Source organism: Paroedura picta, chromosome 11, assembly GCF_049243985.1.
Source record: "Paroedura picta isolate Pp20150507F chromosome 11, Ppicta_v3.0, whole genome shotgun sequence".
Taxonomy (NCBI): Eukaryota; Metazoa; Chordata; class Lepidosauria; order Squamata; family Gekkonidae; genus Paroedura; species Paroedura picta.
This window is the reverse complement of record NC_135379.1, coordinates 29,280,779-29,302,843: the sequence shown is the minus strand read 5'-3', so window position 1 is coordinate 29,302,843 and position 22,065 is coordinate 29,280,779. Positions and strand designations below refer to the sequence as shown.

The following is a 22,065-nucleotide window of genomic DNA, read 5'->3' as shown; positions in this document are numbered from 1 at the left end:
TGAAACCCTAAATTCCCAGCCATCGGGAAAGCTCTACAATTCTAGTTCTTTGCACTGTTTTATAAGAGTTTACCCAACAAATCCAAGTGTAGCCCAAATGTGTTTTAATATTGTCAGGGCAGACTCACAAGCACCATTTCAAAAACAAAACAAGCTGGCAGTTTCCGTCAAAAAATAGCACTGGTTGAAAATTCCAAGGAGGTGGCAGTCCACTTGACAAAGTGTTTTCTAGTCCACAAAAGTTTACACAAGAATAAAAACTTGTTACTCTATGGTGCCACATGACTCAAGTTTATTTTTTCACTGATTGATGTGGCTACAAACCAGTAAGCACAAACTATCATGGATCCAATATGTGAATGCTACCGTAGAATAATATAACTCTTTAAAGATAAACATGATTGACGGTATCATTAATATAAAATGCAACAAGTTCTACACTTAATATGTTTAGGCATTATGACTTTATTTCAGGCATTCCATTTGGGTCATGTCAACTTTATTTAAATGCGCTAGGCAGATAAATATTTGTCCTCTACATGATAAATTTACTTTAGAGGGACATTACAGAAGTCATAAATTCTCTATGTCCTGATTTATTTATTTATTTGTTAGGGTGGAAATCAGTTCATTAGAGGCACAAGTAACCTTATGCTTCCCACAAGTAGCAATCTGAATAAATGTCAAGTGAATTTAATCCACTAAAGGTCTATTGGAATATATTTAATCAAATGCTAAAACCATAAACATTTGGTTTATATTCAGTTGATGTTTACAGATTGTTCTGATAACTCAATTTGCATATACTGTGTCAAGTCAGTGAAACGGCAGGCATGTAGCCTCCAAAGGTTTGGTGGGTGCAAATATTATTAATATAGGCCAGGGGTAGTCAAACTGCGGCCCTCCAGATGTCTATGGACTACAATTCCCATGAGTCCCTGCCAGCAAACACTGACACGGGCTCATGGGAATTGTAGTCCATGGACATCTGGAGGGCCACAGTTTTATTTGCAGGCTGGAGTGAACAAACATTTAAAACTAATTGTATCATTTTTTAACACTGGAGGCTTTTTCATGCTTCCCCTTGATAGTTCAAATGCATGCTGAAATGAACATTTAGTTCAGGACTAAGACAGCAGAACAGCTCTGATAATCAATTTTTAGATGTTGGAAAATTGGATTTCCCTTCTCCACAATGCATGTTTGCTGTTGAATCAAACATACTGTATTGCTCTGTTGAATCAAACACTTTGACTGCTGATGACTTAAAATGAGCCACATTTCAATTAGTTTTCCATATATGCAGTGGTAGAATTCATCATGGTGGCAGGCTGAATAACGACGACTGAGGCACACTCATTGTTCTCCTGTTTTCTGGATTACGTTTACTTCAGAGATATCACTGGGAGTTGGGGGAAAAGTCACATGGCAAATATGTTGTTGTTAATGACTTACAAAGGGCTTGTATTGCTCCTCCTATAGCAGGTTTCTCTATTGTTCTCTTCCCTCCTCCCCCATCCATCCCATTATATTGCTGATTAAGTGACCGGCAGAAGTGTTTGCCTAGGCAATCTCATGTTGTCTCACACCTTTGACTCACCTGGAGCCAATCTGCCAGGAGAGATTGCTTCCCCATCTCCAAAGCTGGGCCCATTGAGGCAGGATGATTCTCTTTGTTTAAGCTCATCAAGACCCCAGACAAGCCATTGGCCAACTTCTCACCTATAGAAAATTCCATCCTGTGCTTACCTGGTTCCCAGCATGTACACTCTCTCCCAAAAGCATATTGTGTGTCTTCTGATTTGGATCCATTCAGAATACCCTATACACTGGTCATATTGCTCATTCTCTCTCTGCTCTACCAGACCGGTAAATATTGCTATCCACTTTCTCCCTTTATTTTCCTATCCATTCGAATGCTAGTGTGCTATATATTTTTGCCTATTTCCTTTTGTTATTTTCCTTCCAATAAAGATTGTTATTATTTTACTATAACTATCTGCCTCGAGTTCTAAAGGGTGTAATCACCTCATAAACATTGGCAAACAACCCTTATGCTACATTGCCAAACCTCTTGCAAAGCAATTCTCCACTGCTAAATATACACGTGTCTTGGGACATATGTGTATGCATTTCTGGTAACACCCACAAGCCCAGATCCAAATCAGGATCTCCCACAGTGGTTATTTTTAAAGCATTAAAAGGTCAGGTCAGCCACTTTCTGGCTTTACAGAGCTCACGGGAGCTTACAATATGAACAAAATACATGAAACATAGCACATAGAAGTATGTAAAACCAAAATTTAAATAATCATTTAGAATTGCTTAATCAAGCGCAATCCTAAATTAAAACATTTTCAGCTGCCTCCTAACCATTGAAAGTAAGGAAAAGGCACACCTCCTTGAAAGGTTGCCCAATAATTGTGGCCCAAATACAACTTTGACAGCATGATGACATTAGTTCCAGTACATGGCAGAAGTCATGTTGCCACACCACCAGTGAAATAGCCTGCTACTGATAAGTTCCTACCCATATTCCACTGGTTGCCAGAAGGGTCTTGGCAGCCATACTACCGAGAGTATTCCTTACTTAAGCATAGGACTGGTTATCCTTCAATGTTTGATTGTTCAGCTCCCTCCCCCAGCCATAGATGACGCTTCAGGATTCTATAAGTTGAAAAACAATCCACACCTACTTAAGCAATAGGCAATTCAATCCCTGGCATCTGCCAGTTTGGTGTAGTGGTTAGGAGTGCGGACTTCTAATCTGGCATGCCGGGTTCGATTCTGCACTCCCCCACATACAACCAGCTGGGTGACCTTGGGCTCGCCACGGCACTGATAAAACTGTTCTGACCGAGCAGTGATATCAGGGCTCTCTCAGCCTCACCCACCCCACAGGGTGTCTGTTGTGGGAAGAGGAATGGGAAGGCGACTGTAAGCCGCTTTGAGCCTCCTTCGGGTAGGGAAAAGCGGCATATAAGAACCAACTCTTCTTCTTCTTCTTCTTCTTCTTCTTCTTCTTCTTCTTCTTCTTCTTCTTCTTCTTCTTCTTCTTCTTCTTCTTCTTCTTCTTCTTCTTCTTCTTCTTCTTCAAAGGCTATCAATTAAGAGATCTTTAGAATAAGGTGACCAGATTGTCCCACTTTTGGAGAGACATCTGGGGGCACCTGGCAAATTGTATATATTACAATACTATTTTTGCGTTTTATGCGTTCTATGAAACTTTTTGTTGCTCCATATAGACCAAATTTTTAATCAAGAACCCCCCCAATCAATGGTGTCCCACTTTACCAATGTTAAAATCTGGTCACCTTACTTTAGAAATATGTTTTTTAGCCTGAGGAGCCTGAGAACAGCTAACAGTCAAACCAGACAATACTAGTCAATAGACCAATAATTTGAGTCAATAGAAAGCTGTCTTACTTTTGAGTCAGTGCCTGCTCAACTCTTCTACATCTGCAGAAGAGAACAAATTGCTTGTGTTTAAAATTACATTTAGAAACAAGAGAGAAGAGTTGTTGTTTTTTGTACTCCACTTTTTACTACCTGAAGGAGTCTCAAAGTGGCTTATATTCATCTTCCTTTCCCCACCCCACAAAAGGCCCCCTTGTGAGGTAGGTGAGGCTGAGAGAGTTCTGAGAGAATTGTGATTGGCACAAGGTCACCCAGCTGGCTGCATGTGGAGGAGTGGCAAATCAAACCCAATTCTCCAGATTAGAGTCTGCTGTTGTAAGCAAGGCAGTGGTTAATTAAATAACAAGGCAAAATCAAACAAAGAAAGGCTGTTAACACATCTGTACATTTCCCATCAGCCACAGAGATCCAAAGACCTTGAGGCTTGCTTACCTATTTAAAGTTTGCTGCCAAGCCTTGGAGACTCAGAATTTATCCAGAACATTTATTGACAAAAGCATCTCTTAGCGTGAGCAGATGGCTTGTTTACAACCTTCAGTGTTCTCTCTAACCATTCCTAACCGTACAATGTTCTTCCACATATAAGCCATTATGAAACACCTTCAGATGTTCTTCTCAACATTTTTACATCCTTTGTACATCATGTATGATGCTGCTGCTGCTCATGCTAATGAAAAAGCTTAGGCTTTTGCCAATAAATGTTCTGAATGAATTCTGAGAGACTCCAAGGCTTTGGGATGCTTAGTCCAAAGACCCTTGGTTATTACACTCCTTACTTCTCACCCCAGAATCTGTGCTGAATTCTGGCAATGAAAATAAGCTTTGGATCTAACTTGTGCGGTTTAGCGAGAGAAAATGATTGGATTAGTGACCCTCATGCTTATTGAACATCAAAGGGGGTGGGTGGGAAATCCTTTCATTTTTTTCATAGAATTGAGAAGATACTGCATATTTGAATGCTAAGCTGTGTTTATGCAGCTGAAGCTGCACATTTTTTACCTTTAGTGGGATTCACCCATTTGTATGGTGTATCTCTGTTTGTATGGTATATTTCCCTTTTTATTTCTAAGATCTGCTCAAATGTCCATGGAAATCAATAGACTCAATCAATCTGCTTTTACCGACTGCTCCTTTTAAGATCTGAAGTTAGCAAAACATCTGTTCATATGTTGCACACCATGGAAAATCAGGAGACTCCCACCATTTGTCACTCACTCAATGGAGATTCAAATAAGATAGAATCTGCTTCCCTAAAAGTGCAGTGAAAGTGACAAGAAGCTTTTGACCCTAAACTCCACTCTGTAAATTTGTATTATACAATCAAGGGGTTATGGAGCTGCTATTCATTCTTGTGAGATGCAAACATATTCATAGGTCCTGCTATTCTTGTAATCTATTTATGGTCACCTTACTGGTATTAGGCAATCATATCAGAGATTATTTTCCATAAATAAGAACAGTTTTATGAAGTATGGATGAGTTCATGCTACAACCCTTTCAAGATGTTTGATCATTCCTTTGGCAATTAGCTCCATGCAAAATTACTGTGGAAGATCCACATGGTTTATATTACACTACTGAAATAATCAGTTCCTTGGATTTTCCTGTCTACACATGGAGTTGGCCACAGATTAAAGTTCTGCTGATGGAAGGCACTTCTATCAGCAGAACTTTAATGCAGAATATGTCTGCATCTCATTTTCCTGCTCCCTGCACCCCCTGCAGTCCATTGATCTCCCTGAAACACTGATCCTGGGAACAGAGGAACTTCAGGAATGGTATAATTGATAAATGAACAGGAAAGGGAAAGGGAAGAAATTACACCATTCCTCCCTTTAGCAGAAAATTTAGACTGCATCCAACATGTGAGGTGGTACTATCCTGTTTACAACTCTGTCCCTTTCCATTGTACACAAACATCAGTAGATGTATCCTTCCCTGATCTTTTTTGTATGTTTGTTTGTTTGTTTAAAGCAGCCTTTTCCAACCTTTTGATTGTGGAGGAGCCCCTGAAATAAATGTTCAGGCTTCAAGGACCCCTGGAAGTGATATCAGGTAGCCACGCCTCCCTCCATGCCCCCCAGAAGTAGAAAAGGAACAACAACATGCTGTCCAAATAAGAAAATTCCACAGTAATCCATGGATGTATACTTTTTTGTTATTGAAAACAAAATAAAAGGCACCAGACCTTGTTCTGATCAAGCCCCCAAATTTGCACCATATAAACAAGAATTTTTTCAATCTTGAGAGTAGTGTGGAATTTTATTTGGACAGTATCAACATTCCTTTTCTTCTACTATACGCCCCAGGAGTGACATGTCACCAGAAGTGACATCACAATTTGTACCCTTCACCTTCCTTTTTCTCCCTCCTCCCCACCTCCAGGAGGAGGCAGCCAGTTCCTTAGCTTGTGGCCCATAAAGGTAATAGGGGAAAGGCCCTCTGGATCTCTCTTTGGGGTCCACAGACCCCAAGTCGGGAATCCCTGGTTTAAAGTGATACAATTTACAATATTACTTCTGAACTTGTATCACTACATCCTCACCACACACCACTATTAAATAACAAATCCATTAAACCTGCAATCAAGTCCTGCAGAACAATTTGTTAGACTTTGTCTTTTAGCAAGAGTCAGCCACTGACTCTCGGTTAAAGGGTCAAACTGTTTGTTTACACTTGTTGCTAGTGGGAACAGACAGAGTGGGTCACATATTCTGTTTATAGACATGCAAAGTTGTTTAGGTTCCATAGGCTGCATGCTTGTTTATCACATCTGCAACTGTAACAGGAAGAAAAGGATTCACCTTCCTCCCTTTTTTGAGAAGAGATCAGCTTTAGGCAGAGGGGGATCCATTTTTAATCTTCACCATATAATAGCTTAGGTTCAGAGCTCCTGATTGATTTCACAGAAACTATGTATTTTTCTTGTTTAATCTTCCCATGTTCCCTATCCTGTTAGCCTAGTAAAATAGTCTTTATATATACTTTAATACTGCCTTGTCTGGTCTAATCATTTATGTATTAACTCTGCTACTTTTACACACAAAAAATACAAAATAAATTATGTTGGCCCAGATTTCTTTTTCTGTGCATATTTGATTTTTGTGAGACCTTGCAGTAAAGTAAAGACACAGTAAGAAGGTATTTTTGTGCATGCATAAGTGGGTGTTTTTTGTTTGTGTTTTTTGGGATTTTTTTTTTTTTGCAATTTTCCATTTTGGACAACACCCTGGGCCATTTTTGCAAAAGAAGACAGATTAATTTTCGAGATGGAGCAAAGAGCTGCAGAAAAGCCTCTTTTACAGCAGTGCATCAATAAACAACCCATGCTGACCTTTTGCAAAAGGAACACTGTCTGTGCATGTGTGGCAAAAATCTCCAGAGACACTTTGGAATGAGGCCAAGCAGCTGCCAGTCAAAATGGGAGAGAATGAAGGAGCTGCTGACTCTTCTGCGGCAGCAAATAGGGAAGGAAAAAAGATCCCTTCTCCTAGATCTCCTAGACAAACCCGACTCACCAGATTAGAAGTCAGCACTCCTCCTAACCTAATCACTACACCAAGCTTCTACACTTCAAGATTCCGAGACAAGGCTGTTTTTGAACATTAGATCAGCCAAAGAATTGTGGGGAAAATTAGAGGAGAGATACCAAAGTAATTCTTCAGCGTCCCAAAGACTTCTCTGGGTAAAAATTCTGACCCTGAGCCTTGTCTCAGAATCAAGCTTGGTGTAGTGATTAGGAGTTAGGAGTGCTGACTTCTAATCTGGTGAGTCGGGTTTGTCTAGGAGATCTAGGAGAGGGACGGGACTTATATAAGCATTTAAACCTGCTTTTGGAATATGCAGACAGACTTTAGAAAATTGGACATGAACTTAAAGATGATTTAATAATAAATGTTATACTTAACTCTCTACCTAAGAGCTATGAAGTGAGGGTATACAACATAATGTGCAGGGAGAATCTCATGATTGATCACGCCATTGACTATTTACTTAAAAGTGATTTAAATGCTACTGATTATGAAAATCAAATATCCAAAAGCACATCTGTGCTACAATTAAATAAGAGAGAGATTGTGTGCTACCATCGTCATAGATCTAGTCACAAACAAAGTATTTGCCAGATTTATTTAAAACATAAAGAGCATCCAGATTCTAATGTGCAAAGCAATTCTCAGCATAAAGAGTTTACAACTGACAAGTATAAAGACAAGAAAAAAGGGGATGTGTTTGCAAGCATATGAACTGTGTTAATGTGTTCCATAGATGAATGGGCAAGAGAAACATTAAATCTGTTAAGAAATCTTTGTGTGAGAATATAGGTTCATAATATAGGTTATGAGAATATAGAATGTGAAATATCCAAGAATGGCTGTGAAATCTGCCTCAAAGGGAAAGGCACAAGGCCAGCTAAGTGTGGCAAAACTAGGAACTCTCGGAGCAAAATACAAGTTTCTAGAGAGAATCCATGCTGACCTGATCACTCCTATTAAAGCATCTGCTGGAAATGTGAGATTTTCACAGTGATTGATAATGGAACAAAATATGTATGTGTTTACTTTTTGAAATCAAAAGATCAAACTTTGGACAAATTTAAGATTTATGTGAACTATATAAAAGGAAAATTCTTGAAAATTCCAATTTTTTAAATAACAGATTGTGAGAGTGAATTCTGCAATACTGCATTCAAAATCATCTTGATGAAGAGGGGATTTCACAAAGAAAGACTGTCCCATACAACCTAGGGTTAAATGGAACTACAGAGAGATTTAATAGAACCTTGATGGAAAGCACTAGGTGCATGTTGTTAGGTTCAAATTTGCCTGATGTGTGCTGGGCTGAAGCTCTGAATACAGCAGTTTAGTTGTATAATATATTGCATTCAAAGGTGATTGGCAAAATGCCATATGAGGTATGGAATGGCAGAAAACCTAGCCTGAGACATTTGGGGCTAAAGTTTATGCTTATGTGCTAAAGCAAAAGCATGGAAAATTAGATCCCAGAACTGAGCTGGTAGTTTTTGTAGCTTACATCCATACAAAAATGGATTTAGAGTTATGAATCCTAAGACTTTTAAAGTTGATATAAAACATTGCCTTACTCAGACAGAAGGGGCAACACCATCTCTGGTATAAATAATGAACTGCATGACAATGCCCAACCAGAAGGAGAAACCCAAGACACAGATGTGACAATGCCACCTGCTGTGAGGAGGTTGAAAACACAGAATAAAGGAATACCTGCAAAACTTTATACCTGTCAAGTTAAACACCAGATCAGTGTGACCCTTCAATATGGGAGGAAATGATGAGTCTTCCAATGAGTGAAAAGGTCAAAGGGCTGGATGCAATGGATGAAGAGCTTAAATCACTTCACAGCAACCAAACATGGTCATTTATCATGAGACTTGGGTTAGCCTCAGTGGCGCATAATGCTATTAAGTCCACTCTCCAAAGAAGCCATTTTCTCCAGAGGAACTGATCTCTGTCACAGGAAGTGAGCTGTAAAACTGTAGGATCCCCAGGTCCCACCTTGGGACTGGCACCACTAAATAAGAAACATTATGTATGCAGGCCTGCTGAGGACCGAGTTTAAAGTCTTAGGCATGATCAAGGTTCTCAGCCTCTGAATGGCTCTTAGCTACCTGGCTTCCCCATGGAAGCCTGTGGATTCAAATAGACTGGTCACAGCCTGATTGGTTGGTTCATGGCAGGATCCTCTGGGGATCCAATCAGTTCAAACCTTGCTTATAGCCAATCACCCACAGCCAATCTATTGTTTAACTTGTGTATATATTTGGGGGGGGGCGGGTTGTTGTGGGGTCTTTCAGTGAAGTCTTGGTGCTACTTCATGTGTCTTCACCAATAAAGAGCTGCAACGATTCCAGTATCTGTGTGTTCCTGAACCAATGGATTTAACAAGAAGATCAGAGAGCAAGAAGAAGAAGAAGAAGAGTTGGTTCTTATATGTCGCTTTTCCCTACCCGAAGGAGGCTCAAAGCGGCTTACAGTCGCCTTCCCATTCCTCTGAAATGTTAGGGGACAATGCAAGTTCATTCTGTCTGGAAGTCTCTTAGCTAGGCCTCAGTTAAATAACAACAACAAAGTGGTTTGATAATCATAGACATCAAATACTTTTAAAATCAAATATAGGATAAAGTTTAAAATGATGATGTAGCTCAAGCAGAGTCATCTGAAGCTCAACCCTTCAAAGACAGAGGTCCTGTGGCTGGGTAGAAAAGGATCAAGTGAGGATGTGCGCTTACCCAACCTGGATGGAGTGTGCTAGCAGTAGCCCACTCCACCACAAATCTGGGCATGATCCTCGATGCCTCCCTCTCTATGGAGGCACAGGTCACAAGAGTGGTGGCAGGCTTTTTACCACCCATGCCAAGCCAAGCTACTAGTGCCCTACTTGGCCCCAGAACACCTAGCCACAGTGATCCACACAACGGTCACCTCTAGATTGGACTTCTGCAACTTGCTCTACACAGGCCTACCCTTATCTTTGATCCAGAAACTACAAATGGTGCAGAACTCTGTGGCCAGGATTCTCACTAATAAAGCATGGAAATCTCACATCTGGCCTGTACTCCAACAACTCAGCTGGCTCCCGATTGAATTCTGGATCAAGCTTAAGGTTTTGGTTCTTACCTTCAAGGCCATACGCAGTCTAGGCCCATTGTACCTGAGAGACATGGTATAAAAATCTGATAGATAGATAGATAGATAGATAGATAGATAGATAGATAGATAGATAGCAAACTCGCACTAATAACATTGCCCTTGAAATTCAGCTCCTCAACAAATGTAGCCTGTTTTTGTATAAAATATGACCCACCAGTATGAAACATTATGAAACATTAACAGTATGAAACATTAACAGTATGAACTCCATGTGTTCTAATTTAAATGGCAAGTTCTTTAGTCATCAATGCTTAGTCTGCCTGTCTTGTGGGAACAAGATTCAGAAGCACTATCACAAGCTGTAGCAAGCAGTATCCTTTGTGGATCTGAACAGGTTTCTCCTGCTGGTGTTTGGGAAGAAAATAATGCAACCCACTTTTCTAAGGAGATACATAAGCAATGCTCATTTTGGCAGGACATCTATTAAAATGGGAATGGCACAGAGAAGATTAGCTGTCTAAAGATGATACACAAATCCATGAGGCACTCCATAAATAAATCCTTATTTATTTCCGATTGATATCAGCTTCTCTGGCAACAACAGCCCTTATGCCTCACTTGCACATCTCTGGTGGCCCTGCCAAACATTCACTCAAGCCTAAGGACAGAATCTTCTGTCCCAAATGCTTACCAGATCTGCCAGCAACTTTTGTTGAGTCCTGGAAATATTTCAGTTTCAGGTAGAATTATGTCCGAAGTCTGCTATGTACTGTGGTTGGGGCAGAATTCAGAGACAAAAGAGTGTTGAGGATAGAATGATCTGAGATCTCAGAACCCTCAGGTCTTTGTGAAAAGCGTGGGATATAAATGAGATAAATGAATGAGTTAATCAGGTTGTACCCATGTTTTCCAGTTCTTTCCAGCATTTGTTTCTGGTACGAGCCACAGCTGGCAATTTGGAGCCACTTAAAAGCTTAACCTTAGGGACCTGGCATGCTTTAGGAACAAGGTCATATGTAGCCTCCAATCAAGTTGTTAAGTTGTGTGTGTGTAAAGTGCTATCAAACCACAGATGATTTATGGTAACTCCAACAAGACAAGGTAAAGCAAGCAAGAAGAGTTTGCTATTAGTTTCCTCTGCAGAGTCTCCCTTTGTGATCTCCGGCTTATCTTCTGAGGTCAGATGTGATTGGGCTATGCCATACTGTCTCTCCCATTGTTAAGAGTTTGTCATTTCCTGGATTTCTGAAAAACTGTGAAGGGGTGGCAGCTCTGGATATTATCATATCATCAAAAGCTACAGGTGGTATATATATATATATATATAATCTTTGAATCAGCTACCATATGGTTTTTTATTTGGATCCATTTTTAGTATAGGGTCTCAATAATAGTCAGTCAAATGAAATTCAGTCTGTGGCATTTCCCAACATTGTTGATGAATAAGTAGCAAGACTCTTTAAAGGATGGCTTCATCCCGTCTGTTAGCAGCCATACTCTAGAAATGTTATAATTCTTGAGAGCCGATGAGAGACCCTGGGCATTCCCTCCCCCCATGCCTACATATTTCACCCTTCATTGAAGCCAATGACAAGTCTCCTCCCATTAGTTGAACTTTGGGCTTATCTGCAGCAGACATCTGTGACCACTGTCTACTGAGACCACCCATTGGCAACTTAGAATATCACAATGCAGTCAGTGAATGGTGAGAGGTTAAGGGTCAGTTAACTAGAAGTATCTCAATAAAAGCTCAATGGGGGGGGGGAGAGTTTATCTTAAGAAAAATATGCAACTCACTCATTCTGGACTCAGAAATAAAAGCATCAAGTGGAAAGTTGTATCATTTTAGTTATTATTTACCTTTCATACTGGGGCTGCACCCGCAATTCTATATGTGTAATTTCTGATGGCCTAAAATGATGTACCAAACTAGTCAATTTTCAATGCTTCTCTCTCCCCACCCATCAAAAATTGTCTTTCTTGCAACCCCCCAGTCTAAAAAGCCCTTTCATCTGACGTTTCTGCTTCTCATACAATATGGTTCACACAATGATTTTTCTTATGATGGTGCATGCCCCACGTTTTCAGTTTGTTTGAGCAGACAGCTGCATACAGTTTTTGTTGGGTGGTTTTAAGAAGTGATATGTATAGTTTCCTGGGTCAAAGCTTTTTTTTTTTGAAACATTGCAGAATCACCAATACTTGTAGCTGTCTTTTAACACTAGATTTTAAATCTTCATTCTTTTTTTCGTTTGGGATATGTCATACTGGATCCATCTTGTTTAGCATTCTGTTTCACACAGTGGCCAATTAGATGCCCAGAAGATCTACAAACAGGAGCTTGAGGCCAAAAATAGCTTCTACAACCCACCCCCTCCTTCAGCACTGGTATTTAGAGAAGTACTGTTTCTCCTAGACTTACCAAGATTTACCATAAGCCCTCCAAAGCTGTTATTTCTTCCTAGAGAACTGATAATTCTGGTGATATTGCCAGGTAACCCCTGGCCACCACAACGAGATGGGAGAGGTAAGGTTGCCAAATCCAAGTTGGGAAACTCCTACAGATTTGGGGATAGAGCCTGAGGGGACGGGAACCTCAGTGGGGTACAATGCCATAGAGTCCACCCACCAAAGCATGCATTTTCTCAAGGATAACTGATCTCTGTAGTATGGAGATGAACTATAATTCTGCGGGGTCCACAGGTCCAGCAGGTCCATACCTAAATTCTGGGAGAAGGCCCTGTCTGGAGGGTGGTAACTCTACTACTTACCTCATTAAGATAATCTTTACAAGTCCTGTTCTCTGTGCTGCTGCCTTCAGAGGTGAGATGAATACAATTTCAGTGGTGACAAAGGTAAGTAAACTTTATGACCATAGGTCTTTGCAAGCCCAAAACACCCAAAAATAAAATACATTCATTCAAATAAAAATCCAACACACCAAAGGGGGGGGGGTGGAAGGAAAGATATATACAATGTACAAGATACCTAAGTAAAATATATCTGCATTAAGATCTTTTAGCAAATATATTTAAAATGGACAAAGCCACTTTAAATAGCCACATTAGACAAAGTAAGACTGGCTCTTATTCCCCTGCCACTGCCATATCAAACATAGAGATTGTGTAAGAGATGTTAGAGTCAGTATCTGAAAGCAAGAATTTCAACTTGTCTGAAGCAGAGGCAAGTTTTAAGCCACAGATAGCCCCATCTATAAATTTAGCCCTTGGGTGTGAGGTCAAAGAACATTCAAGAATATGATGTGGTGAATCTTCCACAATTGACCACATACATATACATGTCCTTTGGTCTCTGATTATCCTGGCCTACCTTGTCTGCAGTTGGCATTGTTTCAAAGAACAGTGCTGTAAGGGCTACTCTTAAATTGCTTTTGAGAACCTAGCTACATTGGATGATCTGCAATGATTAAAAAAACATTTCAAACCACATTGCAATTGTAGAATTAATGATCTGTCATAAAGTACACCCCCACTGAAAATCCATTCTCTGGATTATCAGCATGGGGGCCTAGCAGGCCATCAGGAATTATGGGTTTATCTATTATACACAGACATCCCCAAAATATGTTTAGCCTACTAGATCAGACCACAGTAGTCAACCAATTTCTGTGGATGGTCAAACAAACATGGCTGAGAATCCAAGATCCTCTCCTGCTACTGTCTCCAAGCACTGGTATTCAGTTGTTTGTTATCTCTGTACATAGAGGTTCCCTTCAATCACTATGGTTAGGAGCTGCTGAGGGATTTATCCACCATGGACATTCAAAGCGATCCATGTCTGTTGCCATCTTTATCTCCAATGGCTTCAAATTCCATAGTTTAATTACTTAGGCCTGTTATGCACGGAGGGGAAGGTCCACATTTGGGGTGGAATGGCGGTGGAGCAAATCACCAATAATGCATGCCGCCACCGGCAGCCAGGCGCAGAGTCGACGTAAGCCACCCAAAAAGCTGTGTTAGCGAAACGCAGAAGGAAGTGGAGCTTCCCGGGCGACCATGGCGCAACCAGAAGCAGTGCCGGAGTGGCCACATGCATAATCGGGGAGGTCCATGGTGTACAGGGCTTCTGGGTGTGCTTGCTCTCTCCCCTTCCATGCCCTTCGATTCCACCGGCTGGGCCTGCCCCTGTGCGTACCATGGCCGCCCTGCATGGCCACCCTGCTTGGCGGCCCAGCCTCGGTCAGCACCGCGCTCGCCTCCCTTCCTGTTTGCTCCGCATCACCGCTTCGTCGGCCGCAGCCGGCGGCTGCTCTGGGTTTTGCCGCCATTGTGTTCCATCCCGTGTGTTTGTGGTTTGCCTCGCTTCTTCCTCCTTCACGTTTTCCATGCGACTGCCAACCGCCATAGGCCTTATTGAGTAAAGAAATATTTTGTTTTGTCTGCCCAGAACGTATTTCCCAATTGAGGGGCCCCAAGTTCTACTATTATGGGAGAAAATGCACCCTCTTTCCACTTTCTTCATCTCATGAAGAATTTTGTAAACCTTTAACATGTCTTCCCTTAGCTTCCCTCCCCCCCCAGATGGAAAGGTCCCAGACTCTCCAGCCATACCTCAATCATCTTTTTTGCACTCTTCTTTGTACCCTTTCTAGTTCTATAATAGGCTTTCCTGAGGCAGAAACCTATTGGTAACCAATGTAATACCTTACTGGCTCCCCACCCTGTTTTGTGGTAAGCTGAAAAGGATGAGGAGCCAGTAAGATATTATATTGGTTACCATTAGGTTGCTTCCTCCGGAAATAGTATTATGTTCACATTTGGCTTGTCAGAAGTTACCTACTTCTATCAAATAATTTTGTGGAGAACAATGTTTTCTGTATATGCCTCTGGTATCACAATGGAGTGCTCAGTTGTCTTACAGTCTTTGCCGTGTTGGTGTAAGACACATTAATCTGACCTAAGCATCTCCAGGATTCACTTGTTATAAGTATTTGTGGCTAACAGTGCAATTGAACAAACACTGGGAGTGACCCCATGGAAACCTCATAGGATTGCTCTGTATCTGTCCTAAAATGGTAATAAGGACACCATCCACTGAATGGAAACTAACACAACTGCAGCTGCATCATAGATACATACTGGACCAGGAAGGACAATTTCCATGCAGAGAAACTTATGGTTACAATTATATAGCTTTGAATCTCGACTCCTAACCTCTTCATATCAAGTTACACAAATGCCTTTGGAATATCAGACATCCTTACATCGTGATTATTGATGAGAGTGATGATGATGAGGGTGATATTGATATACACTGAATGAAATATCTTTCTTTTCATCAGTGGGCACAAAGGGACTCTAAACAAAGCCAGATTTTTAAAAACAACCTTGGGATTCTAGGGGCCATTCTGCACGCCTTTAATATAGTGTTAAGCTTACCTCTTGAAGATGCTATATTTTTGGCGTTCCGCATGACATCGCCCATATCGCGCGTCGTGGCAGCAAACGTCTCACTACATCCACCATTTTATAGCGCTAGTTGGAGAATTGCAACAAGTGGAGTCACCCAACTGAACAGCATGAGCTAGCAGTGACCAAGCAGCTTGCCACCAGCTAAAGAAATGTTTGGAGGTGAAGTAGCATGATATCCACCTCTGCAATGCCCGGCCCTCGCACCTGCCTCCCTTCTTTCCAGGGACGGGCATTTTGTCTTTTTAAAGTACATCAATTTTTCTTTCTTTCCAGGGACTCAGCTCAAAGTGGCTAGGTGCCTTTTTGCAGCCCATGGGCAAGAGAAGCAATACATTAAAAGGGACAAAGAGAGAAGTGTCTGGGTGGTGTTTTCAAAGCCCGACTTCCTCCCACTAGATGCTTCACAGTTATGTTAGACCAGAGAATCTTGACAGTTTAAGTGACAAAGCTAACAATGGCTAGGTTCTTTTTGGCCAAGCCCAAGGGACTCCCTCCCACAGTATGCTTTATAGTGATACAAGAACAGAGAAGCTTGGCCTTTAAATGAACAAATAAAACTTTATTTAAACTTTAATACAGGAAAACTGTAGAGGTAACTAGCGATGGCGTCTTGAACTATGATACCTTCACCACAGATGGGTGGCTCTTCATCCACCACCATTGATACTGGCTCCTCTTGGAGAACCGGGACCTCATGTCTCTTCTCCTCACAGATGTTGTGTAGGAACACACAAACAATTACTAGGGGAGTGACGTGATCAATGTGCATGTGAAGCCTCAAGGAAAGACAACACCATTGAGCTTTCAAATGGCCAAAGGCATGCTCTACCACGTTCCTTGCACAAGAGTGGCACATGTTGTAATAGCTCTGCACATCTGTCCTTGGCTGTTTGTATGTAGTCATGAGCCACTTTCTGAGGTGGTATGCACCGTAACCCAGGATCAGTGCCAGGACCTGCACTCTCTCTATGGTCACTGTGGGGTTTCCTGAGACAAAGACCCCTGCGTCCATGGCACAGTGCAAATTAGACTCTTGGAAGATAAAGGCATCATGTCTTCTCCCACTCCAGCCCACCTCTGCATCAATAAAACCTCCAGAGTGGTCCATGGTCCCCTGTAGGAGCACGAAGCAAAATTCCTTGATGCTACTCTCTGGGGAAATGCACCTTGGAAAGAGCGTACCACCTTTTCCTGGCTGCCATGTGAACCCTCCTAGAGGAACTCATGGTCTGGCTTTGCATGGCATAGCTGGTGAGGGCACATCTACAATGAAACCTTCTCCTTATCCTCAGCATCTTTTTCTGGAGGGCAGCTGTGTCCAACCAGATTTTCAGAAGGGTGGAATAAACATGCCCTATGAGAATGTAGATCTGAGAAATCAGGGTGAGAAGGAGATTCTCCATTGCAGAGTTGATCCAAGAGAAGCCACCCAAACGAGGCTGACAAAGAACAACGGAGGGAAGGTGCACTTCCACAAAGCTATATTCAGGTGTTCCATGGGTGTGTCACGTAGCCATGAAAATTCACTATTTTGACATGGTGTCTTTGTGATACGTGTTCTCTTTTACAAATATACAGATGCAGCCTATTGGAAACAAGCAAAAACAGCTAAATGGCAGCAAAACCAGTAACCATGCAGCAGTTGCCTGGGAGACATTGCTTCATATGACTACTTTCCAGTTCCAGCTACAATTCAAACTCTTCACTTTCTTCCTGTCTCTAAATTCCAACTGCAAAAGTAGACAGTTACTCTTCCATCCTTCCACTACGTGCTGGGTATCTTTATGATACTCCAAGGGCTGAAAAGAAATTCCCAAAAACCATCAAGGGCCATTACTAATTTTGCAATATATATCTCTGATTACTCATTAGCAATTAAGATGGACTGACCCAGAACAATACAGCTGATGATTTGGCGAATGAAGCAAGGTCAGTTCATGCCTATATCAATGGACTGGTCAGATACTCTTGCCGAGGAGGGAAATCAGGGCCACTAGAACCATGGAAGGTATGAAGTCATTTCAGTGCTCTTACTGATCCAAGCTTCAGCTTTCCTGAGTGAAATTTGGCTGAAAAGATCAGTATACAGTATGCAGATTGAAATGAAAGAACTATAAACAAAGCCTGTGGCCTGCACAAGGGGATTAAGAATATAAAATCATAAATAAAAAATCTATAGATTCAAGTGGGTAGCCATGTTGGTCTGAAGCAGCAGAACAAATTTACAGTGGTACATTTAAGACCAATAACGTTTTATTCAAGGTACTAGAGTACTTGTGCAGTGTAATTTGAACTGATTGGCCCTTGTTGGCAGAGTGCTCTCTTCCTATTTGTGGCACACCCCTGGGGAGGGCCAATCAGGTAGTGGGTGAGCAGTCAGTTCAGGTTTTATAAGATTTTATAATGTTAGATTTCCACTTTTACAAGCATATATCTTTGTCTTCTATTATGACACTCAAATCGTCTGGCTGTATCCTTTGGCCATATGTAAGCACAGCCAGCCTACAAAAATAGTAAAGGTTCACTGACAAAAGTCTTATTATACTTAAAAGATCAAATTCCACTCACATTTTTTCTAGACTCTTCTCTCTTCTGAGATCATCACCATAGGTATTACCTGTATTTATAACTACAGCAGACAGAACATCCTCTGTGTTCCTTCAGATAGCCCACTAAGCATCCTCTTTCCCCATAATACCCTTACCAGAAGGTTTCATTAGCCTTTGTGCTTAGTGACCTGCAAGCCTCTTGTTTCATTCCTGACACTGTCTTCTCCAGGGACAGTCATGGTCAGATCAAAACCAACTGCATTGATTTATGCTTGATGAACATACCACTTTGTACATGATTTACGTTATTGGTGCATTTTCAGTTATATATGTGTGGAAGAAGAGTGTGATTTTTTTTCTTTTGAAACCACTGTTGTCTTTAACTTTCTTGCAGCTGCTGGAGTGTCAAGCAGAGGGAAAATAGTTCTGTGTTATTTCACTATTTAGCAAAACACAAGAATCCCATCCGCTGTCATAAATCAAGTACTTCCAGTTCTAACAAAAATATCTTGCAGGGTACATAACAAATTTGCATCAGGTTGGATCCAGACAGCTTTTCCTTTTTGTTTCAGACAATCGTCCTCCATCCTACAGCCCCATCTTTGTATGGCTTTTGTCCTTGCAGGTACCATGACTATGGTTGCTAACTGGTGTGGAGGAAAATGTGCTGCCCTTGTAATTGAGGTGTAATGTACAGAGATATGGCATGGCCCAGTCTTGTCAGATCTTGGAAGATCACGTGATGGGAGAGCACCAAGAAGGACTGCAGAGGAAAGCAATGGCAAACTGATCATTTGCCTTGAAAACCTTGTGGGGGTTGTAAGGTCAGTTGTGACTTGATAGCACTTACACACACACACAATGTGTGGAGATGGCTAGCTTGGAGGTAAATAATACCACCTGATAACAATCCATTAAGCCTATATTACAGGGACAGAATATCCCCCTCCCAGGCATTTGGCAACCCTATGATCTCAAAATAATCTTTTGGGTAGTCAGTGGGAACACCATCTTCCCTAAACATATATTTTTCTCACACTGTTTCTGTATGGATTTAAACTTGTTTTCTGTTCATGGCACTTATTTTCCCTCTTTGGTATAGCACAGTGTGCATTTGACTACATAAGGAGCAAACCTTAGGTTTGGTGTAGTGGTTAGGAGTGCAGACTTCTAATCTGAGGAGCCGGGTTCGATTCTGCATTCCCCCTCAGGCAGCCAGCTGGGTGACCTTGCGCTCGCCACAGCACTGCAAAAGCTGTTCTGAACTGAGCAGTAATATCAGGGCTCTCTCAGCCTCACCTATCTCCCAGGGTGTCTGTTGTGGGGAGAGGGAAGGGAAGGTGATTGTAAGCCTCTTTGAGACTCCTTTGGGTAGAGAAAAGCGGCATATAAGAACCAACTCTTCTTCTTCTTCTTCTTCTTCTTCTTCTTCTTCTTCTTCTTCTTCTTCTTCTACTACTACTACTACTACTACTACTACTACTACTACTACTCTCAGGAAAGTGTTGTGGAAAAGAGTCCTGAGGTGGTGAGGATGCAAAACATGTTGATCATGACATTGAAACTGTTCCACCTGAATGAGCATCCTTTGGAGGAGAAGGTTTGGAGATGGCCATTGCTCATCTGTAGTGTCTAAGGCAGATTCAGATGTGTAGCACTTACATGATTGGTTCTGCAGTGGGACTATTTCTAACAGCTTTTGAAAGAGCAGTCAAGATAGTTATGAAGAGAAAATGCAATGCCAAAAGAAGCAAATGAAAAGTGCTCTGACTTAAAGCCCAGAAAGCAGAGGATGCAACTTAATTCAGAAGGCTTGTAGCAATCAGAGCCCATGCTGTTTGAGGCACTGTTCTGGTGCTGCATAGCTAAATACAAAGTTCTTTTAGCCCCTGCCACTTGAGGAGCAGGTGGGAAAATGTGCAGAGTGCACTAACTTAAGCTGGTTCATCAGTTGTAGCTTGTCTTGGAAAGCGTTGCCCTGGCTGCAGTCTCATGAATGTCTAGGGTTGCCAGCTGGCCTGGAGAAAAAATGTTCTGTCCCTTTAGTGGAAGTTTAATGGAAATGGGCAGCTGTAGCTTTTCAAATTCAAATTCAAAAACCTTTAATGGCATATAAAACATCATAAGAACAAGGGTAATTCATAATTATAATTAATTGATAAAAATTACATAGTCTAGATAAACAATAAAAGAAAATAATATAAGCAGTAACCAACAGTAGATTCCTCCAGAATGCCCAGCAATTAGTAATTTCCACCAGTTGTAGGTGCCCCTGGTCTAAACCTGATTCTTGCCTAGCCGACTGTCCTTTTGTATCACAGTAGCCAAGAATTCGGCCACCAGTTCCGTTATTTCTGGGGACCTATCAGCTAACAAATGTCTGGTTATTCTGTCCATAGGGCCAGAAAGGTCCATCGTGATAGGGACAACAAGTCGTTGTCTAAGCATAGAATGTGATGGGCAATAGAGTAGAATATGTGGCACTGAGTCAGGCTCTAATTGGCAAAATTTACAAAGTCTGTTCCCAATTGGTACATTGCTGTATCTGCCTGCTAGGACAGCTGATGGGAAGATGTTTAATCTAGCAAGCATAAAAGCACGACGATGGAGTGGGTTAATAAGACTTTGCATATAAGTAGCTCCCTGACCTGTATTGGAAGTAAGGCCGAAGAAGCGGGGGGAACAAGTCCGATTGATTCCCGCTTCGATGGTCTGCCTCTCAATATCACGGATTCTCTGTCTAATAATACTGTATATTTGAAACTCCTCATAATTAGCCAGAGGCTCCAAGTTGATACCCAGAGTGTGAATTTTATGTTGGATCTGCCAGTACCATTTAGAAACAAAAGGATCACTTAGCAGATCGTACAAGAGACTATTAGGAGTGAGGCGATAATGTAATTTTATCCAGAATTTGATAGTGGATAACCATGCTCTAGATGACAACAGACCAAGACCCAACTCATTACAAAGGGTGGCAAGACTAATCATATTTGGAAGACCCAAAATACGACGAAAGAAAATTGCGGCTATACGATCCACTTCATCATTCAAAGACTCAATCCAGATTGGTATCCCATATTGTTGATTAACAACCTTCGCCTGAAAAATCTGGATCGCTGCTGGCACAAACTGCCACATTTGTGATCTGTGCTTCCATAGACAAGGAGACAAGCATCCAGGCTTTTGTTGTTTTGTTTCTGTGCTGGGAGGCATTCTCAGAAGAGGGCCCTACTTTTAGTGTCTTTTTAGGATGGAGCCAGCATTTCTTGAGCTTTGCAAAGTCTAGCCATCTGCTTGGACAGAATGTCTTTCATTTGGCAGAATTTTACCCACGGTTCCTCAGATCTGATGAGTGTTTTTATGCAATTGCTGACATTGTGTCACCTTAGATTTCTTTGACAATGAATTCTAAAACGCAGATTGTATGTGTAGGGCTCTGATTGCAGTTGAAATTGGTGCTTGCTGTAACTCCTGATTTCACCCTGCTGTGCCCTTGGATAACAGATACTCAACTTATTCTAGTCTCCCAGTACAATTTCATCTTATCCCTTTGCTGGAAGGAAACAAGATATCAATATCCATACAAACCAGTTAGGATCACTTTGGGAAAGTTTTGCTGAAGAGCAGATCCTTTATGGGAATATGAATGGCTTTGTAAATTGCCTTCAGAAATAACACTGAATGTTTCAGTCATCTCTAAAAGAACTGTTTATGGTTGCATATGGCAGTTATTATTTGGAATAATAAACCCCTGGAGAATCTTAACATTCATGGGCCAACAGATGGGTCAACCTGCTTAGCAATTTAACCAAGTAATTTATTTCAATCACCAAGACAGGGTCCAGGAAGATTGCTAATTCTTTCCAAAGCACACGCAGCAAAACATCCCTGCCTCTCTGACTCCAGTGGCCATTATGGAAATGCACACCTGTTCAATTGGGTTTGGGACAGTTCTCACTTGGCTCAGTGCTCTCTGTATTACAGAGATATACAGCAAGCAGTTCTTGAATTGTTTTCACCTGGGCTTATTTGCTGATT

At 41.4% G+C, this 22,065-nt stretch overlaps 1 protein-coding gene and 1 pseudogene across 2 annotated transcripts in view; one reads left to right on the top strand and one right to left on the bottom strand.

Annotated features, from left to right (window-relative positions):
• CBX3 (chromobox 3) overlaps nt 1-22,065 on the bottom strand; it is a 294,217-nt gene that overhangs the window by 197,408 nt on the left and 74,744 nt on the right. The window contains exon 1 of one of the 2 annotated variants that reach the window (XM_077303091.1): nt 12,883-12,893. The exons of the other annotated variant lie outside the window; for it this stretch is intronic. The gene's annotated coding sequence lies outside the window, so the exon portion shown is untranslated. Of the gene's footprint in view, nt 1-12,882; nt 12,894-22,065 lie in introns of those variants that run through there. 2 annotated transcript variants of the gene reach the window in all.
• Nucleotides 10,506-10,601, top strand: LOC143821188 (U6 spliceosomal RNA; annotated as a pseudogene).